This window comes from Arachis ipaensis, chromosome B3, assembly GCF_059453495.1.
Source record: "Arachis ipaensis isolate K30076 ecotype BB chromosome B3, ASM5945349v1, whole genome shotgun sequence".
NCBI lineage: Eukaryota > Viridiplantae > Streptophyta > Magnoliopsida > Fabales > Fabaceae > Arachis > Arachis ipaensis.
The window spans coordinates 94,567,695-94,576,246 of NC_142438.1; the positions used below are offsets into that span (position 1 = coordinate 94,567,695).

At 37.9% G+C, this 8,552-nt stretch overlaps 1 pseudogene; it reads left to right on the forward strand.

Annotated features, from left to right (window-relative positions):
* Positions 1 to 1,346: 1,346 nt before the first annotated feature.
* On the forward strand, positions 1,347 to 6,952 carry LOC148571626 (uncharacterized; annotated as a pseudogene).
* The last annotated feature ends 1,600 nt before the right edge of the window (positions 6,953 to 8,552 follow it).

Genomic DNA, 8,552 nt, shown 5'->3' on the forward strand with positions numbered 1-8,552 from the left:
TTTTTAAGAGGAAGGCTAATATTTAAGAAGGAGAACATATAACTTTTATAATATCAATACTTGTAGATAGTTTTTCTACTTTAATGAATCATGAAAAAAGTGAGATACAACCTCCAAAAGTTCAAAGAGTTGCATTTGATAAGTTTGACCTTAATTCTTTGGAACAAGACCCTGGAAAACGGCTTTAAATTTGGCAATATCATCCAAATCAGAGAGATGAGGTTAGACGAGCTTATCTTAAACGGAGTCCATATCAAAAGTATTTTGACAATTATCTTCTATCTGGCCTCCCTAAATTTTGTTTCAAGCTCCGCCACTGGCCTAGATATAGAAAACAATAAGAGAATAATTCAAATTAAATTCATTTATTTTATTTATTATTTATTATTTATTAAATAATTTAATATTTATTTAATTTTGGTCAAATCAGATAATATAATTGATTAGTTATAATTAATATTATACACCCTAATGATATAATTGAAACATATTGAAATTCTAAAGGTAAAATTAAAACTAAATATTAAGGATAAAATTAAAATAAATGTAACACCTTAACTTTTAGCACGTCATGATCGTACCAAAAGTAAGGCGTTACTAACTCGTTTTCCTTTTTAACTATTTAATATTGAGCCTTTAGTTCGATGTCGACTAGGAGTGTCCATGGATCGGATCCGATCCGCATATCCGCGGTGTTTATCCGAATCCGATCCGAAAATTGCGGATATGGATCCGACCGCAATGCTTTCGGATTGAATCGGATCGGATCTACACACTAATCGGATCGGATTACGGATTTTGTGTTGGTATCCGCATATCCGATCCGCATATCTGCGTATCCGCAAAAATAAAGAAATAAATAAGTAAAATATTCTTTTCATGTTTTATTTTAACTAATAATTATCATATATGTTAAATTATTTTAATTTATTATTCAAGAAAAGTATGTTTAATATTATTTTAAGAATAAACATATTTAAAAGAATAGAAAAAATAAATTTTATTGATATTTTTTTAATAAAAATAAGCTTTTAAAAATTTTTTGTGTTTTGCGGATATATCCGATATCCGATCCGATCCGATCCGCAAATGTGCAGATTGGATCGGATCGGATCGAACCTTACAAACTGCGGATATTGGATCCGATCCAATCCGATAATTTTAGTGCGGATCGGATCGAAATTTTGGCCATATCCGATCCGATCCGATCCGCGGACACCCCTAGATGTCGTATTTCAGTTTTATAGAAAATTTCAGAAAATTGTTTTTAGTAATTAAAATCACATATCAAATCAAGAAAAAAAAACCCTAGCAGAGAAAGAGTACGTACTCCGTACTCAAGGAGAATGAGAGAAGGAGAGAGCGGGGGCGAACGGTTGAGGGTGAAACACAGTGAGGAAGATGGCCATGCCATTGGAAGAGATAAGGGGGAGAGCGTGGGTGGGTGTGTATCCGGTGTTAAGGAGGGTTCTTCTCGAGAGGGGTTAGAAAAGCCATCCAAGGTCTCTTTTAGAGATAAAGTCATTGGTGCAGAAAAGTCTAAGGCCTTTGCATTAGTAGGGTCTTTATCTGGGGATGGTATCCGACGGTGACAGGTAAGCAGGGTGATTCTCGTCCACCAAGTGTCAATTTTACCAAGGAGGCAAAGAGTTGTCTAGCTGAACCTTATAAGAAGCCATCGTGATCAAGGTGCTGGATAAGCATTATGGCTACACGGCTCTCATGCATAAGCTTCGGATAGTATGGCGCATCAAAGGAGGGTTTTATTTGTTGGATGTGGGATTTGGATATTTTTTGGTTAAATTTGATATTGCTGCGGATCGTGAGAAAGTCATTCTTGGTGGCCCGTGGTTGATAGACGGTCACTATGTTGCAGTAAAGCCATGGGATGTGGATTTTAGGCCATGCGAAAAATCCTTTGGATCAACGCTAGTATGGATTCGAGTCTCGGGACTTCCAATTTGGTGCTACCAGGAACAAGCAATGCTGCGAATTGCTTCTGCAATAGGGATTCCGGTGAAAGTAGATTTGGCTACTAAGCTTGCAGAAAGAGGAAAATATGCCCGAGCTTGTGTTCAAATTAATCTTGAGTTGTCTGTAATCAAACATATTATAGTGGAGGGTGTGACTTATGAAGTGGAGTACGAGAGTTTACCGTTGATTTGTGCTACTTGTGCACGATATGGGCATGACAAATCGTTGTGCATGGAGAAGGAGTCCTTGGAAGGAAACGGGAATTCCTTTGGTGATGAAAAAAAATAATGAAGCCCCGACACTAGTGCCACACAACAATCATGAGATTCAACAAGAGGCTGAATCAGAAGCTCGTGATTTGGGTGAGAATCCTCGTAATTTGGGTGAGAAATTAGGAGTTGTTAAAGGGAAGGATGTGGTTACGAAATCATTGGCTCCTCACGTGCTTGATGGTCATGTTAATGAGGCATGCATGGATGATGGAGAGGGCTGGCAACAAGTGCTCCGTAAAGGAAAATTCACAATGGGCCAGTCATCAGGTTTGAAGGACCAAGATGGAAAGCAGCACAAGTTTGGTTCGAGAAGGGTTCCAAGACCCAATTTTCATGGTGATGGAGGTAAATCAATTGGCATTAGGATGGGGAAGCGAGAAAAACATGAAATTGCGCCATCTCCATCACGCAGAACTCCTGCACTTCGTGGAATTTCTCTACGGAAGCGTCCTCGGCCTTCCTCCTTGCAGAACTCGCCAGTTGATAAAAATGGTGGCACAATGGAGGAAACCTTAGTAGATGGAAGCATGGCAGGTGCAATGTCAGGAGGTCCGAAGGTGGCAATTATTGAGGATCAGAGTGTGCCAGTACCGCAGGACAAACCACCTATTGAGGTTGGTGATTCTGTTTAGAGTTTTATGTTCTTATTTATTCTGTCCCTATTATCTATGGATAGTTTAAATATGATTGTTTGGAATATTATGGGTGCTTCTAATAAGTTAGCCCGTGTGCATTGCAAGGAACTTGTTAGGAAATTTAGACCTGTTTTCTTTATTGTGGTTGAAACTCACTCCCCTTTTCAGCATTTAAAATTATTCTGGGAAAGATTGGGGTATCACTCTGTTGGTATAGTAGAAGCAGAGGGGCATAAGGGAGGTATTTGGTTTCTATCCTCTATGAAGGGTGTTTGTTGTAAGTTCATTGATGCTTTTGATCAGGGTGTTACTGTTGAGATTCACTTTGATAATTTAATTTGGAGGTGTAGTGGTATTTATGGCAGTCCTCAATTTAATAAAAGGGTTCTCCTTTGGGATTATCTTGTTGCACAATCCATGGTTTTTCAAGGACCTTGGATTGTTCTTGGTGATTTTAATGAAGTCAAATTTTCTCATGAATCTAAGGGCTGTCAGTTTTCTCATCAAAGAGCAGACATGTTTGCTACTTCATTAGGGGATAGTGGTTTGTTTGATCTGAAGACTATTGGGAGGCAGTTTTCTTGGTACAGGAGGGTGAAAAATTATGTTGACGTGGCAAAAAAGCTTGATCGAGTCTGTATAAATAATAGTTGGTTATCTATCTTTCCAAAGGCTTATGCAGAAGTTTTAAATAGGCTTCAGTCTGATCATTGCCCTATTCTGGTGCGTTGTAAAGGTCGTCCTCAGCCTAAAGGGAATCGACCTTTCCGATTTGTTGCTGCTTGGGCTACTCATCTTGGGTATAGGGATATTGTGAACCAGTCATGGTGGTCTGGTAATAGAGGAATCCATGGCAAGCTTTCGGAAGTACAGAAGAATTCACTAGAGTTTAACTCGAAGGTATTTGGTAACATTTTTGTTAAGAAATGTGAATTAGAGCAGCAGATTAATTATTTACAAAAGCGTTTGGAAGTGCTGGATAGTATTTATTTGCGTCAGAAAGAGCGACAGTTGTTTGATGATTATAATAATACTCTAGTGCAAGAAGAGCTCCTATGGTTCCAAAAGTCCAGAGAGCAGTGGGTAAGGTTCGGGGATAGGAATACAAGATTCTTTCATATTCAAACTCTTGCGCGAAGGAAGCATAATAAGATTCATGGCCTTTTTCTCAAGGATGGAGTGTGGGAAACTGATCCAGAGGTTCTGAGTCAAGAAGCAGAGTCTTTCTATAAAAGCTTATTCTGTCATTTAGATGATGTTGATTTGGGTTGCCTTGGTGATGTGCCTCTTCCTTCTCTAAATGAGGAAGCTTGCAATAACCTTACGGCACCAGTTACTATGGAGGAAGTCAAAGCAGCGGTTTTTCACATGAACTCTTTTAAAGCTCTGGGTCCTGATGGGTTTCAAGCTTTCTTCTTCAAAGAATATTGGGAGATCATTGGTCTTGATGTTTGGAAGATGGTTAAGCAGGCATTCTCCGGTGTTCCTCTTGATCCGAGAATGTTGGAGACTTTACTAGTTCTCATTCCAAAGGTTGAATCACCGGTATCTATGAAAGATTTCAGGCCGATTAGTCTCTGCAATGTAGTTTACAAGATCATCACGAAGGTCCTTGTTAATAGGCTTCGTCCTCATCTTGCGGAGATTGTTGGCCCGCTTCAAGGAGGATTTATTCCGGGACGAGGAACTCCTGACAACATCATTATTGCCCAAGAAGTCCTCCACTTTATGAAGAAGACTAAATCAAAGAAAGGCACACTGACATTTAAGATTGATCTGGAGAAAGCTTATGACAGAGTTGACTGGAGGTTTTTAGCTCATACCCTTAAAAGCTTTGGTTTTCCTATTCCTACACTTAATTTGATTATGAATTGTGTCACTGCTTCTTCCTTATCTATTCTTTGGAATGGGAGTCGTCTGAATGGCTTTACTCCTAGCCGAGGTCTTAGACAAGGAGACCCTATGTCACCCTATCTTTTTGTGTTGTGTATGGAGCGATTGGCATGCTTTATTAGTCATCAGGTTGATTTGGGCTTGTGGGAACCGGTTGCTATTTCTAGAGGAGGACCAAGAATATCCCACTTAATGTTTGCGGATGACTTGCTTCTATTCTGTAAAGCTACAAAGAGACAAGTGCAAAATGTGATGTTGGTTTTAGAGACTTTTTGCAAAGCATCTGGGATGAAGATTAATGTGGAGAAGTCTAAAGCGCTTTGCTCCAAGAATGTCTCTGCAACAAGGAAAGAGGTTTTCACTGGGGTATCCTCTATCAGATTTGTCCAGGACTTGGGCAAGTATCTTGGAGTTACCCTTAGCCATTCTAGGGTGACTCGTTCAGCTTTCAATGGTGTCCTGGATAAGATTCGGAGTAGGCTAGCAAGCTGGAAAGGAAGTTTACTCAATCGGGCTGGTAGACTTTGCTTGGTTAATTCTGTTGTCGCTGCTATTCCCACGTACCAGATGCAGGTCTCTATTTTTCCCAAAGGAATCATTAGTAAATTGGAGTCTATGATGAGGAATTTTCTTTGGAAAGGACAAGTTGATGGAAGAGGATTGAATCTTGTTAGTTGGAAGGTACTGGTTACTCCAAAAAAATATGGAGGTTTAGGGATTAGAGATCCTTATTGTGTAAATATTGCTCTTCTTGGGAAGCTAGTTTGGACTTTCTTCCAGCAGCCAAACAAGCTATGGGTCAAATTGTTGGATGCCAAATACCGATCATCTCTATATGACTGTTTTAGTTATCCTAAGAACAAGGACTCTCCCATTTGGAGGTGTCTTTGCAAGGCTTGGGAAGTGTTGAAGGATGGGTTTGCTTGGTATATTGGAGATTTGAACCAGAATTTTTGGTTTTCTAGCTGGAGGAAAGAAGGACGGTTATCTAATGAGATCGATTATGTTCACATTTCTGATTCGAATCTCCGGATACAGGATATTTGGTCGGTTGGTAGGTGGCATTTGGATACTCTTTATTCTCCTTTATCTCAAAATCTGAAAGATAATATTCTTTCTTACAATCCAGATGAACAAGCAGGTCCGGAAGTGGGTTGGTATTGGAGTGGGTCTGCTGCCAAAGTCTATAACTCTCGCAATGGTTACTTGTGGTTGTGTAAGCAGCTGTTTGGTTGGGAGGAGCGGGAGAATTGGCTTTGGCTTTGGCGCCAGCTTGTTCCGGAAAAGCATAAATTTTTGGCTTGGTTGTGTCTTAAGGAGGCTCTTCCTACTGCAAGTTTTCGCTTTAGAAGAGAGATGTCGTCGTCGGATAAGTGTCCAAGATGTCTTTCTAGCCAGGAATCGGTTTTACATTGTATTCGGGATTGTCCCAAAGCTTAGCTTGTCTGGCATAGGTTGGATATTTCTTGTCATCCTTTGGATTTGAAGAACTGGTTCTTGTATCATAGCAGAGAGCATCCGTTCAAGTTCTTTTCGGGACTTTGGTGGATATGGCGAGCAAGGAATAATGACATCTTTAATCCCGATGAAACTTGGCCTCCGGAAAAAGTGATTTGTCTGGCATTAACTTCAGAAAAGGAGCTTAGGAATATCTTTGAATTACAATGTATGTCCCTTCCCTCTACTCTAAATGGTTTTTGGAATCCCCCATCCATTGGTACTTTTAAGATTAATTATGATGCTAGTTACTTTGGTTCGGGTGATAGTGTTGGTTTTGCTTGTGTTATTAGAGATTGTAATGGGAGCTGGCAAATGGGGTGTTTGGGAATGATTGAGAGTAATAGTATTCTTCAAGGAGAATTGTTTGCTATTTGGAGAGGATATCTCTTAGCTTGGGATGTGGGTCAACGAGATGTTATTTGTGAGACGGATTGTGTGGAAGCATTTAATCTTGTTACTCAAGATGGTTTTGGGTTTATTGATCCACTGGTGCTCAAAATAAGAGATATTATGCATTGGAATTGGCGGGTTGACTTTCGTTTGATTATGAGAGATGCAAACACGGTGGCAGATACTATGGCAAAGATGGCGATGAAGTTACAACTTTCGCATGTGGAGCTTCTTTCACCTTGGGAGGAGTTTAAGAGTAGTCTTAAACGGGACTGTCCCTCTATTTAGGCAGTTCCTTGTTTTGTTTGTTTTGTTTTTCTTTGTTTAATTTATTTCAGTCACCAAAAAATCACATAACCAATAAAAATCATCATCCTCAAACAGCCACAAATCAATCTCATCACAATTTCATCACATTCAACCATATCTACAATCACCAACAATTTTAATTTCGTCAATTTTTATCAATTAATCAAATAAGACATTTATAAATTATTTGTAGTTACTCACTAAATTTCAATGGCATTCATAAATTAAAACAGTTAATTTTAAAATAAATCCCTTAACTCTATACGAAATTAAAATTAACAAAAATTTTGGAGAAGTTTTTTGATCGAGCTGCTGAAAAAAAAAAGTCATTAATATAATTGTCTGTATCTCTTAGAACTTCAATTAGCCGAACTCAAAGAGAAGAGGAACTATGTCACCATCAGTTTCTATTGAACAAAAATAACGCCTAACGTATAAAAAAAGAGAATACAAACACTTTTATCGGATTAAATTTTTAATTAGAATTACAGATAGCAAGAAATCGAAACCGGAATTTTTAACGTGGGTAGGGGTGGCAACGGGGCGGGTAGGGGCGGATTTTTGCTCTACCCGACCCCGTCCCGCCGTACAATAACTCGCATAAAACCCGTCCCGCTTCTACCCGCGGGTAGTAAAACGTTGAACCCTAACCCGTCCCTGCGGGTACCCGCCCCGCTCCTACCCGCCCCTATAATTATTAAAATCCAATAAATAAAATTAAATTTCAAAATTTATATAACCATCATCACATACATAACATACATTAAAGTAAAAATTTAAATATAATACAATATTATTAATTATTTACTAATTATTTTACATATATTATACATATTATATATTAAAATTATATATATTATATATATAGTGGGGCGGGTAGGGACGGGTATTACCTAAATCCGACCCCGTCCCACCCCTCTCAAAAACTCAACCTGCTAAAAACCTGCTCCGGTGCAGAATAGATAATTACCAGCTTTGAACGGATAGGGACGGAATGGGTAACCTTGAACAGGTAGGGACGGGATGGGTACCCACAGATTCAGGTGGTATTGCCATCCCTAAACGTGGGTCATGATGTCTTCATGCAAGCATTCGGTTCTCTCTCCGTATGAAAGGAAAAGAATTTCTTTTTTATGATGATTATATGTGATTAGAGAAGTGTTTCATTTGTTAGATGTCATGCTTTAATAAATAAAGGAAACACATGTCATAGTTTTATATATGTATATATGGATATAGGCCACGTTTCACTTCCATTCGTTTGCTCCCAACTGGCTTCGGCCAATTCTTTCTTCCTCTTTTTCTTTTGAACTTTAATAATAATAATAATAATTTTTTTCTATCTTTTTCGAAATACCTCTTTATAATAAAACTTATTTAAAAAAGTTTAATGAATTTTAACTCAAAATATTATAAAATTTAATTTAATTATTTAAAAAAAAATAATTTTTTTAAATAAAATAATAAATTTTAAATAAATTATTATTTAATTTTCAAAAATTCAAAATTTTACAATAAAAATATATTTTCTATCTTGTAAATTTTTTTTAATAAAAATCTCATTTATACATATTTAAAA